We start from the raw sequence: 21,712 nt of genomic DNA, 5'->3' as shown, positions 1-21,712 counted from the left end.
CAGATTAGTGTGATTCAAAGCAGAAGGATAAAAAGTAGAATGAAAACTGGGTGTAGTGACTCACGCCTGCAATTCTAGCACTTAGGGAGGCTGAGCAGGAGGAGTGCTTGAGCCCAGGAGTTTGACACCAACCTGGGCAATATACTGAGACCTTGTCTCTAGAAAGAAAAATTTTTTTTAAAGCTGAGCATGGTGGCATGAGCCTGTAGCTTCAGTTACTTGAAAGGCTGAGGTTAGAGGATCACCCAAGTCCAGGAGACTGAGGTTGCAATTATGTCACTGCACTCCAGCCTGGGTACCAGAGAGTATCCCATGTCTCACAAAAAGAAAAGAAAAGAAAGGGGGAATGAGGAATTAAGAACTGGGTATGCTAAATTGAAAGAGGCTTCTTAGAAGTGATTTGGTCGTTGTGGAAATCCTTTTGACGTGTTTTCAACGTCCAAAGTTCAAACCGGAGCAAGCCCTGTCCTGCTCTGAGTCTTACCTTCTTTCTCTCCTGCCACTTTCCCCACCTCAGACTCTACGTTCAAACATATGCTGTTACTTATATTCTTCAAATACATGTGATAATTTGTACTCTTGTGCCTGATTATTTTTTTCTCTTTCCTGGAAGGGACTTCAGTCAGGCTGCTAGAAAATTCTTAATGCCCAGTTAGAGACACAGTTCAAGATTTTCTTCCTTTATGAGGCCTTCTCTGAGACATGGGATTCAATTCATTTTGAACATGATTCTATTACTGGGTGTCTGGAAGTCATTTTTTCCATACCTGTCTGACCTAAAACACTGTGAGTTTCTTGGGGACAGGAGATTTGCCTTTTTCAAGTTGCTATCTCAAGAGCATTTGTCCCTAAGCCTGGCTTCACAGTAGGGTCATCTGACAAGTTTAAAACAGTTAACCAACAGACAAGCATAAAAACTATGCCTGAGATCCACCTGAGACCAAATGAATCAAAATTTCTAGAGGTAGAGCCCAGGAATCAATACTTACTTTTGAGTTTTCCAAGTGACTTCAATAGACAGTTGGGTGCACAAGCATCTGTGTGCATGTACATACACGGAGTTCATGTATAGTCATTGATGTGAATCAGATTGAAAGCTAAAAAGAACTATAGTGAGTGATAGTAGAACTTTGAAATAAAGCAAGTCAACTCAACATTACAACAGAAATATTTCTCAAATGCACTAAGACAAATACTAAAAGAAACCCAAAAAGCATTAAAGGCAAGAATTCAAAATATTCTGCTCTACATTATAAGAACTGAGATCATAGTACTGAGACTATTTTGTTTATTTGAAATAAAGGGCATGAACTACTTGGTCTTTAGCATTTTTCAAGTCTAAACAAATATCAGAATCATAAAACTTCCGAGATAAAAAGAAGATAATTAAGATCATCTTAATGATTCTCTTATCTTACAGATGACTGAATAATTTCATGCATGCAATGCCTTGTGGCTTTAAAGCAATTTTATGGTCATTATCTTCATAAAAATACCCATCTAGCAGAAGAACACTGAGGCTTGCAGGTATTATGTGATGGACCAAAGACCATACAGATAATTATCTCTTATCTGCCTTGTCATTTGTATGTCCAAGCAGAAGAAGAAGAGAAAGCCAAAGAAGCTCTTGAGATATTTTAAAACAGAAAAGTAAGGACATAATTTTCATTTTCAGTGTGCATAGAGTCAGAGAAGTAGTTATGTCATTCATACCCAGCACCTCACTGTATGTGTAACTTTCCTTTTCCTGTTCTGCATATTGTTCTGTTCCTTGTCCCCATTCTCCCCCCACCTCATTCACATGACTAAGGTCTAGACATGACTCTCTCCTTTCTTTTCCCCTATCTCTTATCGGATATTCTTATCAGTACACGTAGAGGGTTCTGCAGATGACACATGTGCTTATTCACCTATGCTATGTCTCAGAAGAGTCACACAACAAGTTTTGTAGCAGGCATTTTATTCTGAGCATGAGTTTATAGGACAAGAATCCAAAGCCTGAGGAAGTGAATTCACTTATACACGTAAAACAACTAGGTTCTTATAGTGATGAGAATTTAACTCAAATTTTCCGGTCAGAAGTTTAGAATCCCATTTTTTTGTTGCTATTATTCTCTACTGCCTCATGGGAGTGACCAGTACTACCTGAGAAGATGAATGCCTGGCATAGAGAAGATTTTTGGTCAAATTCAAGCAGTAGAGAAAGACTGTAGGCCTCAGAAGAATTGCAAGATTATATGGGACTTTTAGATATGTATGTATCATGTGGCCCTATGTGGTAGATTGTTTTACCATTTTCAAACATTCCCTCCTCTTGTAGAAGGAAGGTATTTCCCACTCCACTGACGACAGTGAGCTTCACTGTTTGACTTGCTTTGGCCATTAAATGTTAACAGACTGTGTGCATGCCATGTTGGAGTTTTTAGTGTGACTGTGCAGCTTTATTTGACTTTGTGCCTTCTGCCACTAGCATGGCATGTACCAAATATGGGATATTCTCTCAAGTAGGACTCCAAAGTGAGAAGACAGCTGAAGCACAAGCAAGCAGAGTTGGAGCAGATTACATGGAGATACTGACATGTAATCTTATTCAAAATACCAAGTTTGTTGTCGGGTATGGTGGCACAAGCCTGTAATCCCAATCACTCAGGAGGCTGAGACAAAAGGATCGCTTGAGATCAGCAGTTTGAAACCAGGCTGGGTAAAACAGAGCCTATCCCCCCATCTTAAAAAACAACACAAACCAAAACAAAATGCAAGTCTGTTATAAGCCACTGGGATTTTGAAACCGATGTGAGGCAACAGAGATGACTTACACAGCCTACTTCTCATAGACAAAGCAGACATTTAAACTGTACTATGAATGGGAAACACACAATATTTTTAAACATTGACTTGGTCTATGACTATACGAAAGTCATGTCACCACTGATCACTCCCATTTGAAATGTTAACCTATTGAGTTATTGGCTAAACATGAGGAAGAGAAAATAAAAACTGGGACGTATCTTAGAGTTCTTAAAATTTTTTTATTGCAATAGCTGTAGGGAGTGCAAATGGATATTGGTTACATGGATGCATGTATCTTGGCTAATGATTCTGAAGTTTAAGTATAATCTCCCCATCCCTGTGCACACCATACCCAACAAGTAATTTTTCATTCCTTCCCCTTCCCACCCTCCTCTTTCTGAGTCTCCAGTGTCCATTACACCATTCAATACCATTAAATATGCCTTTGCAAACCCTTGGTTTAGCTCTTTCTTCTTCTTCATTTTTTTTTTTTTTGGAAAGCAGGATTTATTGAGAGGACAGGAAAGCTCCCACAGTGGAAGGGGACTCGAAACGGTTGCCCATCTCCCACTTCTTTAATTTTTTTTTTGAGTTGGAGTCTCCCTCTGTCGCCCAGACTGGAGTGCAGTGGCCGCTCCCGGCCACCGCAGCCTCGACCCGTTGGGCTCCGGCGATCCTTCCGCCTCAGCCTTCCGAGTAGCCGGAATTACAGGCCTGCGCCACCACGCCCGGCTGATTTTTGGATTTTTATTGTAGAGATGAGGTCTCACTGCCCAGGCGGGGCTCGAACCCGCGGGCTCAGGCCATCCACTCACCTCAGCCTCCCAAAGGCGCGGGATGACAGGCTGAGCCCCCGAGCCCGGCTACTTCCTTCTTTTCTGAGGCTGAATAGTATTTCCTGGCATATGAGGGATGCAAAAAAAACCCTCAGAGATAACTTTGGGAAGCCGCACCTTTGTAGTATAGGCTGCCTCCGCTAGGTAAGTGTTCTAGCAGTCAATCAGCATCAGCGGACAGCTAGTGTTGTGGTGATAGGCTGAGTTCGGCTTCAGTGAATTATTGTTATTTTTTAGACTCTTTCAACACGTTTGCCCATTTCATGATTGATGATTTATAAGCGCACCCACCCACACGGTGGTGAGTGTTCAGTGGTTTTGACCCCAAACAGCCTGATTCCTGTGTCCCACTCTCCCCATTCAGCTGATCTCACCCTGAGCTACTTTTTTTTTTTGGTTTCTCCAGGTGGAAAAAAAAAATCCTTGAAGGGAAATATTTTGCCATGTGGAAGAGATGAAGCAAACAAACAAACAAAAAAATGAAAGAAGCACTAAAAGGCATCAACATTGACAATTTCAAAAACAGTTTTGAGCGGTGGACAACGCGGCTCAACTGGTATATTGCATCAAATGGAGAGTACTTTGAAGCAGAATTCAGTTTAAATACGTAAGAATAAATAAATCTTTTTTTTAGTCAGGGTCTTACTCTTTCGCCCAGGCTGGAGTGCAGTGGCCTGCTCACGGCCACCGTAGCCTCAACCTGCTGGACTCAGGCGATCGTTCTGCCTCAGCCTTCAAGTAGCTGGAAATACAGGCACACACCACCATGACCAGCTAAATTTTTGATTTACTGTAGAGAGATGTCTCACCAAGTTGCCCAGGTTGGTCTTGAACATGTGGGCTCAGGCAATCCTCTTAACTCGACCTCCCAAAGTGCTGGGATTATAGGTGTGAGCCACTTCACCCAGCCCACAATTTTTTATAAATAAATTCCAGAGTTTTTTGGATCCCCTCATATATATCACATTTTTATTATCCACTAATCAATTGATGGAATTTAGTTTGATTCCACATCTTTGCGATTGTGAACTGTGACGCAAGTGCAGGGTTCTGTTTTGTATAATTACCTCTATTCCTTTGGATAGATACCAAGTAAGGGGATTGTTGGATCTACTTTTAGTACTTTGAGAAATCTCCATCCCGATTTCCATAGAGATAGTACCAATGTATACTGCCACCAGCAGTATATAAGCATTGTCTTTTCACCACATCTGTGCCAGTCAGCAAGAAAAAAAGCAAATAACCCCATTAAAAAGTCAACAAACAACATGAACAGATATCTCTCAAAAGAAAATATACAAATGACCAGTAAACATATGAAAAATGCTCAACATCACTAATTATCAGGGAAATGCAAATTAAAACTGCGATGAGATACCATCTTGCACCCGTCAGAATGGCCTTTATTAAAAAATCAAAAAGCAAATGTTAATTAACAGTCCTTGACAGTGGTGGGAAACTATGGGGGGGTGGGTAGAGAGGGGAAGGGAGGTGGGACTAACGGTAGTCAATATCTATCTGGGGACGGGGAGACACCCCTTATCAACAAGGGTGCCTGAACGATGCATATCTGTAAACCTAACCCTTAACTGTACCCCACAATTTTAAAATTAAAAATGACCAAAAAAGAGTCCTTGACTGCAAAGTAAGCATGGTGAAATATGAAGCCTACGTAGGAATGATAAGTTTGAAAGCATCATCATTATAACCAAAACTGTTTGAGGCCAAAGTTAGTAGACGATTAAAATATCCTTTTAAGCATCCTAGATTTTTAAACTATATCATTAACACAATATTATCCATATGCTTCCTTCAACTGTTTGATTACAGAAGAGGCAGTTAAGCAGATCAAGAGACTCTATTAACAGACAACCCAAAAGTAAATATGATGAAATGTAATTACAGGGAGTAAATGATCTGTAGTTTTCTAGAACCTCCCAGAATCTAAGAATGTTCTAAACGTGATTTATGTCACTGCAAAGTGAACTCACACTTATTTGCCCCCACTATCAGCTTTCTGTGCTAGATAGAGAAAGCACACACATTCAGATGAAATAACTGTTCGTTTGCACAATGATATAGGATTTTTAGTGGGGAGACAAGGTCTTGCTATGCTGTCCAGGCTGGTCTCAAACTCCTGGGCTCAAATAATCCTCCCGCCTCAGCCAATATAGGACTTTTAATGCCCTCTCCTATTTCCCACTTATGGGTTTTAGTATATATGGTAGCTCTGGAGGGATCCCATCATATAATCTACAACATATTAGCCACACACACAATAAAGACTCAAGACCCTCAACGTAGTGAAGACAATGCAAGAGAAGCAATGTGATTCTTATACCTGAGGAAAATGGCTGACCATTCAAATCATGACATTCAAAAGGCATACCATTTGGAGGAGTAAGTCTGGGCAAGTGTTGATAGTTAGAGATCTCCTGCAGTGACACATTCAGACAGGTGGAAGGGGTTTCATGGTCCCATGAGAATCGGTCTGGACTCTACAATCACAAGTTAGTTTTCAGATTATTGGATATGGTAAGATCTCAGATACAAGGCACACCACTGCAAGACCAGTTCTTAATTCCTACCTGTCTACTGGGTGTGGAGTTGTTATTGTACAGCAGAGTGTAGTATAAGTTAACTCATGCTCTGGATGGAAGATGATCTATAGGAAAATTTATGAAGCATTCTTAGCTGGGAAGTGTTGGAAGTGACCACAAGGAATAAAGGAAATGAGTATTAAAGCTAAGTCTTCTGTTTACCAAAGGGGGTGGCCTCTGTTTTAGACAGTCAAGCTATGAAAAACATTTTTTAAGTCCCCCTTCTTTCCCATATCTAATTCACATATATTTGATAGACATAAAATAAACCCAAATTTCTAAACACTTTCACATGTTACTTAATTTTCACAACTGTCTTTTGAGGTTGGTCTTATAACACCTATTTGCCGTTAAGAAACCAGAAGCACCGAAAGTTTGGCCCAAATCACAGTTAAGTATCGTCAGAATCAGCGTTTATATACACAGCACTGAAATCCAAGTTCATACTAGAATATGAAGAATGGCATATCTAAGTAGCCAATTAGAATTCTAAAACCATTTATCAATCCATAATCTCATCCATCCAGCCAGTGAATTAGTCAGGAAGAAATCAAAATGCATATTAACCATATCTGTGACTTCACTGCCCTCTGCCTGGCATTGTGCCACGCACATAGAAGGGACTTGGTGAACGTTTTTTGGATGCTCTATCTGCAAGTCAGAAAGTTAGAACTCAATGAACTGAAAATTATATTTTTAAGCATTTTTTTTCATATAAAGGGAACTGCTGAAATAGTAATTCTATATTTTCCTGGCTAATAAAAAGCGTATTTGAAAAAGAGCTAGAGGCCATCAAATTTTATCTTACAGTCAAAACACACTATCATATTCTTGTTTTATGCTCAGTGCATCAGAGAAATATATAAACATCAAAGTGGGAGTGGCTCACACCTGTAACCCTAGGACTTTGGGAGGCAGAGGTGGGAGAATTGCTTGAGTCCAGGAGTTCAAGACCAGCTGAGACAACATAGCAATACCCTATCTCTAAAAAAATAGAAAATTTAAAAATATACTTAGGGGTCATCGAATTAAGAAAAATGTTAGGTTTCAGAAAAAGCAGTTTATTTTAGAATTATCTTTTAATAGACCTTCTAACACACATCTAGATGAAACACTTTTTCCTCTGACTTATTAGTCCAATTTTTTCTGTACCTTTATTTCAGTATAATGGACAGTTTAAGGTATTCCAAATAACACAGATCTAGCATATTAGTCACATGATTAAAAAGGAGCATAAATGAATGGCTGGATGACTGACTAATAAACTTGCACATATCATTTATGTTTATCGTGAGTATATATATTTATGTATATTATACATTCATATATGTGTACATATCTATTCCTTTATAAGCATGCACATTGTTTTTATAATCTACTAAGTGCATGCTTATATAGGAATAGATATGTACACAAATATGAATGCATAATATACACACATATATGTTACTCTACGGTTCAATTTATATGATTGTTATGTTTCTGAAAAGTTTCGTTTTAAGTTGTTTTCACATATTAGTTTTAAATGAAAAAAGTAAGTTTACAATACAAATGATCATAGAATTATGGGATATTAAAATTGGAAGAGACCATGAAGTTTTCCCTAATTCAACTCCCTATTTAAAAATCTTTTGCAATTTATCTCTGCAAAATGGCTGCTTGTTCACTAACTAAGTAATATCTCTTTCAAAGGCAGCCTTTACACTGCAGGGCATTAGAAAGTTTTTCTCACGTTGAACCAAATCAGCCTCTTTTAACCCCTACCCAGTGGCTGGTTCTCTATTCAGAAGTGACACAACTTTTTTCACCACATTTTATACAACAGCTCTCCTTAATTTTTCTTTATCCCAAGATTAACTTCTTATTTTTTTAACAATTTCCCCAATAGTACTTATTACATAAATACTTTGTTTAAATAAATTATTATTGTAAATTAGTCACTTTGTAGCACACTTTGTAAATTTATCTCAATTTTGTAGTTTTGTCTATGAAACAAAATAATTACAACTTTGCATTTACCTCAAATATTTCCTTCGGGCTAATCAAGAAAATTCTCCAAATGCTAACATTCTATTCTTAAATTCCCCTATTTTTAAACTACAGATAATTTCATTCTTCTTAAAATGAACAAGGAAATGGATGCTTATAAACCTGTTGGGAAGACCTGAGGAGCAGACTCAACTGTGAAGAAGCGGAGTGCGGAGAGGAGCCCACTGCAATGGAATTCAAGAAAAACTGCCATGGCCCTGATCAATAGAGGCGACTAGGCATGGTGACTTATACTTGTAACTCTCGCACTTTAGGAGGCCGTGGTGAGAAGATGGCTTGAGTCTAGGAGTTCAAGACTAGCCTGGCAACATAACGAGACCATGTCTCTGCGAAAAATCAAAAAACTTATCCAGGCATGGTGGCACGCACCCGTAGTCCCAACTACTTAGGCGGCTGAAGTGGAAGGATCAACCTGGGTGATAGAGTGAGACCCTGAGTCAATAAATACAGAAAGCCACAATCAGGTAGCAGCTGCCAGTTCTAACACCTCTGCATGGACATGACCTCAAGGTCCTTCCCTCACCATCACCATCACCGGGGATGCTGCTTCTCAACACCATAAAATTGGAGAATGAACACCGATTCCTCCACAATCTTGCTGGCCTGCCAGAAATATTCCACAGCTGTAGAAATACGCCCCCCATTGCAATTCTGCCTTCCAAAACTTGCGTGAGTGCATCAAGCAAGTGAAATTTCACTTGAGTTCAGAGCTTGAGCTCCATGTGACTCTAGAAAAAGCAGATTATTCAACCTTCCGTGCTCAGCAGCATCGGCGTCCACAGGAAGAGACGGTGGGAACAGATGTTTAGTGCTAATTGGCTGTATCCTGAGCAGTACCTAGGCATTCAGTCTTGCTGCAAAACACAAAATTGAAATTATTGAATACCAAATATGTCTGAGGCATTATGTTAGACATTTTGCACATCCAAGCTCATGTGATCATCAAAATCCTGTTGTTAATGATCAAGAGCATCTTGTAGAAGACGATACAGGCTCAAAGAGGCTAAGTCATTCATTCAGGTCCACACAGCTACTAAATGCTGACTCCACACTCACACTTGTTCCTTCCATCTCAAGTTCAGGAGTATTTGTCTTCCTCCAAGCTTTTTTCTTTTGAGAAAGAACTTAGACTGTTGTAAAACATCCCTTTCCATCACTGGGGAGTTTGAACTATTATAAAGGTCTTCGTTCAGTATCACTGCACCTCTATCTCATTTGTCTATACTCCACTCCTTGAGAACAAATTCAATGATTCCCCTGTACCTTTTACAGTGTAACATTGTGTGTGGATGTGTGCTTTATCAGATTTATTGACTTTTTTTCCCCTTCCTTTTTTTGCTGTTCTTCCAGCTTCTTTGAGCTAGGATTACAATTAATGCTATAAATAAGCAAGACCCCATCTAAGTTTCTAGCCCAAACTCCATGCTTATGAGACAACATTTTATTATGAAGTGTGGTTATTCTTAAGTTACCCAACAGGCAAGGCAAACGTATGAGGGAATTTGGGGAGACAATGCGTATAAAGCAAACCATTGATTTCTCTTGTAAGTTCTTCAGAGAAGATGTATTGTATCTATTAGGGGTTATAGCCCATCACACTGTAAGCTTTTCCAAGATGAAAAAAATAGTGATTTGTTCCCTGGAGAGAAATATACCCACCAGTGACTGGTGGAATGAGCCACATGGATTACAAGCTTTTTCTCCCTGCAATTACAGTGCAACAAATACTCCCAACTAAGAAACAGACAAATGACTGTTGCAATCTGCTCCAGCAGTTTCAGAGGGAATATTTAAAGCCCTGGGTCTTTTCTAGGCAAATTCTTTTGAACTTGTGTCCTAAGCACAGAACTGTTAATGGTTTTCCCAAATAAATAAGATCCTGATGTGATGGTAATGCCATCACCATGATATATTTATTGTTTGTTTTTCCTAGACCATTTCAGCCAATGAGTTCATACAGCAGTCGTATTATTGCTTATGTGCAATAGGCTAACATAAGTTTTTTTACATGCTTGTTACCAACCAAAAGATGCCATTTCATTCTTCTGTGCCAGAAAATGTTATTCCCCTTAAATTAGAGATGGGAGATGAAGAACTCTTGAGTTGGTAAAGGAAAGTTTTCCAAATCAGCCTGTTCTTTATGTTTACAATCCGTTTAAATGATCTATTACAAGTTTACATTGCAAACCCTTACAAATATATAGGTATATAATGCATCTCAGTGAAATTAAAAATAAAATGGACTGAAATCAATGCTGCTTTATTCTGAGATAGTCGGTCTTGCATACAGATAGATGTTAAAGTTAGATGGGGACTGTGTGTATCCCCATAGAGAAATATTATTGCCATGAGCTAAAGTTTGAATTTCAGTGAGGACTTCCATAATCCCAAAATCCTGGCATTTTCCTAGGATTTGTTAGAGGTGTGTGTGTGTGTGTGTATGTGTGTGTGTGTGCGTGTGTGTGTGTGTGTGTGTGTGTGTGTAGAAAGTAGAGGAACAGAATCCACAGAATGAAGCTTCAGTAGAAGATGGGTGTGGTAACTAATACCTCTGGAAAAAGGAAGGTCAGGACCTTAAAAGTAATCCTCTGTGAAAAAGTGACTCTGGATAATAGAGAAGTCAAGTAACAGACTTTCACACACCCTGAGCCAGGAGAACCCCTTCTCTGATGCCTTACCTCTGAGAAGAGTACTTATTAAGGAGCTGAACCCCCCCCAAATATGCTCTAGCAGCTAGAGCCCACTTTTGTGCTTGAAAAGAGATGCACCCAGGCAACATTGTGCTGGACCACCACTAACTGAAGGTTTGCAAATGCCATTTGACATTCACTTTTTTTTCTGTACAACATGTCCCTGAGTAGATACTTTCTAGTTTGCACTGGGGTTGAGTAGCTGCAGCTGGGGGAGGGAATATACTCCTAGAGAGAAAAAGAAAGAAGATTTTCAGAGGTGAGTTATATAAACATAATTTTTTTTTTTAAAGTTTTGTTAGGAAGATGGGGTAGCTTGCTGAAATAAAAGAAAAGCTAAAAAATCAGGATCAAGAGGGAAGAGCACCAGAGTAGGTCTAGGGATCTAGCTGGAAGAATTTAATAACTGCTTCAGCAGGCTGCCATGGATGGTCTAAATCCATACAGGGATTTCAATGTTCGTTGAAAGAGAAAGTAACTAACAGACCTAGCTTGGGTCCCCAGCCAACCCCTGAAAGAAGTCAGGGCAATGTGATCGGATGTCTCTTCATGATATTACCATGTAGGGGTCATCTCCCAAGCAATATACGGAAGAAGGGGTATATCTTATATTTACCAAAGATAACAAAGAGAGAATAAAGCAGTACAATAAAAATGAAATGACAAGACAAAGAGTAAAAATAGAAGACAAAAAAATAGAAATAAAGGAAAAGAGCTAAAAGAAGAAAAAAGGGGGGCTGCAGTCGAAAAGATAACTGCTTATTATAATCCTTAATCGCGGCCTGATGTCAATATTTTGTATTACTTTCTTTTAACTGAAGAAAGAGAGGTTTGGTAAGTATGAATGACTTGCTAATACACATACAGAACAGGGTTGGTAGAATTAGTCAAAACCAATAGATCCTCTACTATAGAATTTTCACCTTGCAATTATCTTTTTGTTCACAGGCTATAAAAAAGTGGTCTTCTTCAAGGCTCAAAATGTTTTGATGATCAGACGAAGTTACCAGTTTTTCATAGTTATTGTATACTAACTGGAAGGCAGGTAAAAAACCTACTCAAGCTGGGCTTGGTGGCTCAGCCTGTAATCCCGTGCCTTTGGGAGGCTGAGGTGAGTGGATTGCCTGAGCCCGCGGGTTCGAGACCCACCTGGGCAGCGAGAACTCATCTCTACAATAAATCAAAAAAACAGCCAGGCGTGGTAGCGCATGCCTATAATTCCAGCTACTTGGAAGGCCGAGGTGGAAGGATAGCCGGAGCCCAGCAGGCAAGGTTGCGGTGGCCGGGAGCGGCCACTGCACTCCAGTCTGGGCGACAGAGTGAGACACCAACTCAAAAAAAAAAATAGCCTACTCAATGCAATCCTTTATTAAGGGGCTGTATTAAGCATTGTGCTGGTGAATTACAGAGGTAGGAGAGTGAGGTACTAAACTGGGAAGAGCTAGAGGGAATCAATACAGCAGAATTTTAAGACTGAGTTATTTGGGTAGCAGCCAGCAGACATAGGCTCTGTTAACCTAAGGAAATGTACAGCCCTGAGGACTGCATTTCAGAGGTTAGCTCACATTGATGCCATAGGTTAGGGATATTAATTGGAGGTCTGGAACCAAGAAAAAAACTGGGCATGCTCTATGTGCATATGGCAAAATGCTAGAAGAGATCTTTTGTATATTGGATGAGCTAATCAAAGACCCAAAGACTTCAACATCCTCAGAAAAAAAAATGAGCCAACTATAAAAAGGAAGCATTCTCTTTCTGCCATCTTTCCTTGCCGCCACGTTGCGTGTGAATGTCCTGGCTGATGCTCTCAAGAGCATCAACAATGCTGAAAAGAGAGACAGAAGCCAGGTTCTTATCAGGTTGTACTCCAGAGTCATCGTTCGGTTTCTAACTGTGATGATGAAGCATGGTTCCATTGGCGAATTTGAAATCATGGATGGTCACAGAGCTGGAAAAATTGTTGTGAACCTCACAGGCAGGTTAAACAAGTCTGGCATGGTCAGCCCCAGATCTGATGTGCAACTCGAAGATCTAGAAAAGTGGCAGAATAATCCCACCAGTTTGGTTTCATTGTACTGACAACCTCCGCTGGCATCATGGACCACGAAGAAGCAAGAGGGAAACACACAGGAGGGAAAATCCTGGAATTCTTTTTCTAGGGATGTAATGCATATGTACAAATAAAAAACTTCAGTGGACTAAAAAAAAAAAAAAAAAAAAAAAAGGAAGCTTGAAGTAGCGTTAGCGGTCATGTCCTGCAATGAGATCTTCTAGTTCAGGGTCTTTGAGAAGTCCAAGTTCCATATGCACCTGGAGTGTAATATTGCTACTACAAGACTAATGTACACTGGGCTTTCAATTACAGAAAATAAATGTCCGCAATTAAGGAAGACAGAATCTATACCACTCTTTCAGGAGTTCTGCTAATTAGCTACAGTTAAGTCTCAGAATTATTTGAACAATAACTCCCCCATTGTCATAGTACTTCATCTCTTTAGAGCATGATTTTTGACCAAGTACCTCAAATGAAAGGAAGTTCTCTATCAGAAGAGTAGCACGGAAGAAACTCCCATGAGTGCAAATTCAACCCTGAGGAAATTCGATTGGTTGTTTTTTCTCGGAGGCTACAGTTGGTCTTCAAGCACCTGAGAGGATCGAATCAATTCTCACTGTGAAGACAGACTCACTTCCTGTCAGTGTTGAGGGATAATCCATGTATATTTAGAAAAAGAAGAGATCCAGAGGAGCCCTGTCACACAACCTCATGTTTTCTGAAGAAATAGAAAATTGGGTAGAAGTTGCTTCCTGACCACTGTTGAAACAGAGGCTAGAATTTTGATGTAACTTGAAATCCAATGCTCTTTCTGTTACTTGGCTCTTTCAGCAATATCCTCTCTCCTGGATGTACAGCCAGCTCCCTGGTTACCGCTTTTTCTGAATGCAGCCCAACATATACATATGACTGGCTTCACAGATTAACCAAGCAGAAGTCAGCAGACTAGATTTCTTGACTGGATTATAGAATTTTTTCTTCTCCTGTTTAGCATATAAAGGCAATTTCTCTATTTGATCAGACAATACTAAATGCAGATTTTCTATAAATGCCCAGAGCTCCAAATAAATTCAATGATACCCAATGGCATATAGGTAGTTTATCCAATGAGAAGCAGGCCAGGAAACTAATGGAAATCAGGAAGCCATTCTAAAATAAATGAATTGGCTGTCTTTCCTTTGGGTTTGGATTTCAGCAGAGGCAATGTTCGGAAAGCCACCTTGATCTCTCTCAGGCTGCTTCCTGCTGTAAAGTCATAACGTGTCCCTCTTCTCTTAGGGCTCCTTCTCCCCGCTCCTGCCTGAATCTCTCAATAGTCAACCCTCCATTTAACTGTTACTGATTCTAGAAAGCCTCTTTGACTCTCTCTGAGAAGGACAGAACATCCTTTATTAGAGTCTCCCAGTTTCCTTCCAAGCACTTACCTCCATTTGATTGTTTGTGTAAAAGTTATGGAATGGGGGAGAAGGACCATGTCTCTCTAGCACGACACAGTTTCCCCAGCAACTAGCCCCATGCCGGGTATAGACCAGTTTTCAATACATTTGTGAACTGAGTGAATGAGAAACTGAATGAATTAGTACTTATGCTTGGACATGTTTTCTTTTAGACAACAGAAAAGTGTGTCTCACAGCAAATTCCCTGCTTTCATTTTATACATTTAAAAAATAATAATTCTTTTTGTGTATTCCACAAAATAGTGAGTAAAATCACTGTAGGTAGTAGATAGATAGACCCAGTCACAAAATATTTAGAAATCAGTACATTTTAAAATAATTTCTATTCTACGTATTTATCTTTAGAGGTCACTTATGAGATATATTGATTCTTCCACCTCAGCCTTCCAAGTAGCTAGAACTACAGGCACACTACCACGCTTGGCTAATTTTTTGATTTATTGTAGAGATGAGGTCTCGCCAAGTTGCCCAGGCGGGTCTCGAACCTGCAGGCTCAGACAATCCACTCACCTCAGCCTCCCAAAGCATGGGATTACAGGCTAAGCCACCAAGCCCGGCTTGACCTCTAAATATTAATGGGTTATCACAGAGGATTCATTTATTTAGTCAGTCATTCGACATTTACTGTGTACCTTACGGTATCAGGCTCAATGTTGGGTGTTAGGAATACCAAAATAAAAAGACTTGCTTCCCAGCATTGGGACCACACCACTTGCTCTTGCCATAGATGAATATATCAGTAATAATGACAGTCACTGATAAAGGTACTAAAACTATAGAGGTAAGTCCTTTAGACACAGACAGGCAGAGACAGAAAGTAAAGGAGGAGCCCCCCCTTCAGTCAAGAAGCAGAAATGGATGTCAGATGTTTTCAAGAACAGAAGATGCTTAGTGTCTTGAAACACAAAGAAGAGTTAGTTATTCAGGAAACTGGGACAGGAAAGATGTTCTAGGTGTGATGAAGACATGGAGGATGGGGAAACTTGGGAAATTCTGTGACCCATATGCTCATTGGTACGAGTTAAGTACAAGAAGGTGAGAAATGTGGAAAGAGAAGAGAATAGAAAAGGTACTAGGCCTGGCGGGAATCTGGGTGCCAAAATTATGATGATCTTAATTAATGGGCACGTTCCCGTAGGCTTAGCATTTCATTGGTCCCATTAGTTTTCTTCAGCATATTGTACAGAATGCAAAAGCAAAACAAAACAAACTACAAACAACTCTTTGTAGATACAAATGCCTGGGGAGTAAAATCTCAAGGACGAGTACCATTTAATGAGCACCTACACCGTGGCCAGTAGATCATATAACTCTCACCACAGTGGTGCAAGGTGGCTTGTATTGATCCTACTTTACCTAAAAACAAAGACTCAAGTAAGTTATACAGGAGTCTTAAAGTCACAAAGCGGGTTAGGGATGAAATCAGAATTAAATCTTAAGTTCATGACGATTCCAAAGCTCGAGCTCCTTTTGCTGTTCCCCGGCGGCGATGCCTCGGCATCACACCAGGGATGGTTCTGATTACTCTAGTCTAAATCTGAATACATACTTGCTTCACTTAATCACCCAACATAGATGCTTCTTTTCAGCACAAAGAAGTGCCATTTGAAAACATTCAAAAATAGCTTCCTTTTTCTTTCAAGAATTTAGTTATTGGATCACTCTAATAAAAAGCAACGCAAAGAAATAGAAAGAAGATGTTCAGAGGTTTCTTTCTCAAAACTGAGATCAAACAGTATAAATACGTCATGGAATATGTGGGGTCCAACTAACCTAATATCTTTAGGTTGACCTTCTCTCATTCTAAGCTAGTTTACTTTCTTGTGTTAGCTCAATTTTGTGGTGAGTGTGGTGGCTCTCACCTGTAATCCCAGCAATTTGGGAGGCTGAGGCAAGAGCATTTCTTGAGCCCAGGAGTTTAAGATTAGCCAGGGCAACAGAGCAAGACCTCATCTATACAAGAATTTTTTTAAAAAATTAACCAGGCATGGTGGCACATGCCTGTAGCCCAGATAATCAGGAAGCTGAGGTGGGAGGATCGCCTAAACCCTATGCCCAAGAATTCAAGGCTGTGATGAGTCATGATCATGCCACTGCACTCCAGCCTGGGCTATAGTGAGACCTCAACTCAAAAAAAAAATTGTATTTTGCATCTATAGCAAAGGCCAAGGATAAAACCTCTAGCATTTAGGGCTTGGAAAGGACTCCATTATCTCCTATGAAAGAAGGCTCACTGTCAGGTCAAACAAACCCACTGAACTTTTACTTAGATTGCATCGTTGTCACTTTTGATCTTATTTTCATTTATGAATTTTTGTGCAAGCTCAACAAACTGATGCAAATGTTTATTTAATCTTTGTGAGCAAGACTTACACCACAGTTGGTGAAGTTTGCTAAGTTAACTATCTCAGACTCTAGAAACATCCAGTCAATCATTCTAGTTATTTTATTTTATTTTTAAAATTTTATTTTACTGACTCATTTATTACACCTGAACTCTGGGTTCCACGTAACTTAACGAGAGACCAGCCATGGGCGAGGTTTTAGCAAATCACCTAGCAAACCTAAGCCAAGTTTTCTTCTAGTCTCCTATTGTGGCCAATTCAGAGGTTGGTGATATCAAAATCTCACTAACTGGACAGGTATTTGCACTTGACCTCCTAGTATTTGAAAGACAATGCTAAGACTAAAAGGCAAAGAAGACAAGCTACTTTCCCTCAAGTAATTTACAGATACAGCTAGCTTCACCTGAGATGACTTGTCAAAAACTTACTGTGTGTCAAACACTATAGTAAATTCTTTATCTTCAGAGTTAGTAGAATATAGAGATTTCTTGGAGTTTGACAAGATGGCAAACCCTAGCTTTTCTTCATATTAGAAGGATGATTTCGGGTAAGTCTCTTAACCTTTCTGGACATCTTTCTTATTCAAGTGAGGATTTGAATTGTATATACTTCATAGATCTTACTTCACTAGATAGAACTTCTGAAGTAGTGATCACAGCAACAAGCACATAGTAAGAGCATTATAACTTGGCACTTTTAGCTGTTGCAGTTCAGCCTCTAATTAAGAGTGTGATGTGTCATTGGTTAAGGAATAAGAAGACATCAGTCCTGTAATCTCCCTTTGGCATTCAAATTCTGTGACTTCAGAAAGTCATACAGGAAGCTAGCTGGGAGTGGTAGCTCATACCTATAATCTCAGTGCTTTGGAAGGTTGAGGTGGGTGGATCACTTGAGGTCAGAAGTTCAAGACTAGCCTGGGCAACACAGTGAGATCTCGTCTCCATCAAAAGATAGAAGAAATAGCCAGACATGGTTGCACATACCTGTAGTTACAAATTCTCAGGAGCCTGAGGCAGGAGGATCACTTGAGCCCAGAAGTTCAAGGCTGTGGTGAGTTGTGATCATGCCTCTACACTCCAGCCTAGGTGACAGAGTAAGACCCCAACTCAAACACAAAAAAACAAAAAACAATAATCCTGGCTGGCTGAGTCCGAACACAAATTTTGATAGAACTAGAAAGTGAATCTCTTTCCTTCATTGTATCAATCTATCTATGGGCACCCACTGATTTGCATCTGAGCTGAAGTATCTTTTGAGATTGAAGGCATGGGATAATGATTTGAACTAGATTCAATTTTGTGGGATCAAATTTTTTAAAAATGAAGTTTATTAGTGAGAAGAAAAAAAGGAAAAAGGAAGATTCATGGGAGAGAGACCAGCCATGGGCAAGTTTCTTAGAAAAAGAAAAACTGCGAGGTTCAAACTTGTATAAATATGTCTGTCAATCTCAAAATTTGGTCTAAAATGGCCAGAAAGGCAACCCGTAAAAGAAAATGAACCTCACAGATCTTTATCAATTCATCAACCAAGCCTGAGGATTGGACAGGAGCAAAGGGAAAGAGTGATACAGGGACTTGTATAACAGCTAACACCCGAATATGGATTGATTAGCTAATCTAGGGGTGTTGCCAGTAGTCGGAGAACAAGGTATGACAGTAATTTTGTGTCAACTTGGCTGGACCAACAGATGCCCAGATGAAACATTATTTCTGGTTGTATCTGTGAGGGTGTTTAGAGTGAGATAAGCATTTGAATTTGCAGATTCAGTGAGTATATCTCCCTCTTCAGCATGGGTGGACATCATCCCATCCCTTAAGGGCCTGGATAGAACCAAAGAACCAACTCAAGCTCAGTCATCTCATCTCATATGGTTCTACCCTGAGACTGGGCTTTTCACATTGGCAATCATGGCTCTCAGCCTTCAGATTGGGACTAAATTACACCCCTGGTGTTCTTGGGTCACCAGCTTGCAGACAGCAAATTGTTGGACTTCTCAGCCTCTGTAATCATGTAAGCAAATTCCTCACAATACATATATGTATATATATGAGGGGAGAGGACCCCTTGCAGTAAGGATTCTCCCACTAGGTAAGTGTTCTAGGAACCCATCAGCATCAGTATACCATCTAGCGTTGTTGTGAGAGGATGAATTCAGCTGCAGTGATTTTTGTTGTTGTTGTTTTGAGATTCTTTTAACAAGTTTGCCCATTCCATGATGGGTGGTTTACAAGATCAATGCCACATTTGTCCCTCTAGAGAAAACAAATTATTTCACTAACCATAATAATACTTGCTATGAATCATTGAGCACGTGCTATGTGACAAATGCCAAGTCTGACACATTCTTATAAGGCATTGCTAATTCTCACAACTGATAACTCAAGTATCGTCAACTGCACTTTAAAAACGAGAAAACCACAACTTAGAGATGCTACCCATCACGTGACTGAACTCAAATCAGACGCAATGTGTCCTGATCCTTTCCCTATGATATGACAACTGGAAAAAAATGACAATGGGCTGCTTGGGGAAACACCCCATGTAACACAGACATTTCCTGGCTGCCATAGTTACCCTTGTTACAGTTCTATGGTCCAAGGATGTTATTCCCACATACTTACAAGCAAGAAATGGTAGTTGAGCTCATGAGACTATTTGATGTTGGGAAGTCTGTTTGCTTTGGCCATAACACTGGAAATTAAACAGTGATCTGGATGAACCCAGGACTGATATTGCTTGTTTGAATAAGAGGTGACTTACAGGCAAGATTCCCCACTAAATCAAACAATTAGACAGCCAGTCCTTCATGTTAATCATGACTAAATGAGAGCCCTGTTCATCTAATACAGATTTAGAGATATATGAATTAGAGGCAGGATGGTTGCATTCAAGATTAATTAATGAGTGAGAAAAAGGGCTATTTGTCTCAGTCTAATATAGCATCCCTGCCACTTCCAATATGGTATACTGACTGGAAATAGCCAAGAAATATATATCTTCTGACGTCTAGTTCAGCAAAATCCAAAAGACTAGAATTACAAGCCCAATATGTATTTTACTATATCACTACATAGCAGTGATAGAAGTAATTTAATAGCAATAATAAAAATAGAAATAATAATGAGAAGATGAGAGGGAGAAGAAGAATGAGAAGGAGAGAAGGAATTCTAGGAGGAGAAAGAGGAAGAGAAACTACTCACGAATGCTATTTAATGAGCACTTTCTATACTCCATCTAATCCTGCCTATGTGACTTGTCCCAGCAAGGGAATCAAGAGCCAGGATATGAGCTAAAGCTGGGTTATCTAGACCCCAGATCCTCTAACCTAAAACTCTTCAAAGTATTGCTCTAAAAAATCACGGCCCCTGCCCTCAATGGTGGCCAACCCAACAGGGACAGACTTTAATGCCCTTACACTATAAAGTGAGCTTGCCTCTGGAAAATTCCTTTAGCTTCTCAGGACCGCTCTTTCATCTATAAAATGGAGATAATACATATCTGTCCATCACATCTGAGTGTTGGTAACATCAAATACAATCCAGAGATGTAAGCCTACTTCATTACTATCATATGAATATTAGTAGTATTACTCTCCTTATGTTCCTACAAGTCTCCTGTTGAACCAAGCCTGGCGTTGTATAGCCATGTCACCACAATCCCTCCCCCTCCCCGCCATCTTCCTCTTCTCACGGAAGTAGAAAGCTACTTACCATCACATACGCACATCGCCGTTTCTGTAGCTATGCAATGTGGCACTGCCACAGCATACCTTCACAGTGGAACATACCTCCTGTTTGAACCCTAAAGAGGTTCACACACAGACACCAAGCAGGCGGGTATGCCTCTGTTTGGTGGCTTTCTCACACTCAGTCACTTCATGCTGTATTTCTTTTTTGGAAAATATATCCCATGGGTCCTGGCCAATAAGTACCTAACAAAAGTACCAATGTCCTCTGCCTCCTCCACACCTCACCAATGGGCAGAAGGCATGGGAATGAGAAAGAGAGACATGGGGAGGTGGAACAGACAAGACTTAGAGGAAGATTGCAATTCATCTGTGTCATGAACCAGCCAGAGGAACTATAATAACTCAGAGAGCAGAGACTCTTGTCGGTCTTGCTCACACTTCATAGTGCCTGCCATATCATCTGGGGTCAGAGGTGTGGAGAGCGTCCTTAAAAAATACCTGATAAACTCTCGGGTCAGAATAAGTGTAGTCAACACTCAGGGAGAGTGTTCAGTGTGCAAGACACTGTACTAAGCATTTTAAAGGAAGTTTCTTATTTAATTCTTTCAATGGTCATCTTTTTTGTTTCATAGTCCAAGAGGTGGAAATTTCAAAGAGGTCAAATAACTTAGTCAAGATCATAGAGCTAGTGTCAGACAGGCATTTAAGTCAAAGCTGAGTGACTCTAGTTTGGGCTTTTAACCACATATAACAACCCTCCAGCCCAGCTCTCTAGCTTTGTAGAGGGAAGGGAGAACTGAAACCATGTTGTGACTCACCCCAGAAACTTTATGACTTCAGATAATGCCTATGTGTAGGCTTTTCCTGGAATTGCAGAAATATATGCCATGAAGATCGGGAAAGAAGAAAAGCACAGTTCCATAAGAGGAATCAATAGAAAAAACTTTTCCGTGGAATGAATGGGTACATTGCTGTATTTTCTAAATTATCAGGAGCTTTGGCAAATGGAAAGTCCGCAGAGAGGCTTGGAGGAGGAGAAGTCAGATCCCAGAAGTTTCAGAGATGATTCATTACTCGCACAACCCAAAAGGGATGTCAGGAAGTGCCCACAGGGATGAGGTTGTGGGAACACTGATTCCGAGAGCACTGGGCTGACTCGGAGAGAGACATTTTAGCAGCAATTCAAGGTTAAGGATGAGTGAGT

The 21,712-nt window shown here is 40.0% G+C and overlaps 1 pseudogene; it reads left to right on the top strand.

Moving 5' to 3' along the window:
- The window catches only part of LOC110595949, a 45,239-nt pseudogene extending 32,115 nt beyond the window's left edge, over positions 1-13,124 (top strand).
- Positions 13,125-21,712: the final 8,588 nt, after the last annotated feature.

The sequence above is a fragment of the Carlito syrichta genome, unplaced genomic scaffold, assembly GCF_000164805.1.
Source record: "Carlito syrichta isolate Samal-C Ts95f unplaced genomic scaffold, Tarsius_syrichta-2.0.1 Scaffold305469, whole genome shotgun sequence".
Taxonomy (NCBI): domain Eukaryota; kingdom Metazoa; phylum Chordata; class Mammalia; order Primates; family Tarsiidae; genus Carlito; species Carlito syrichta.
Note: the sequence above shows the minus strand (reverse complement) of the source record. Positions and strands in the feature narration are given on the sequence as shown.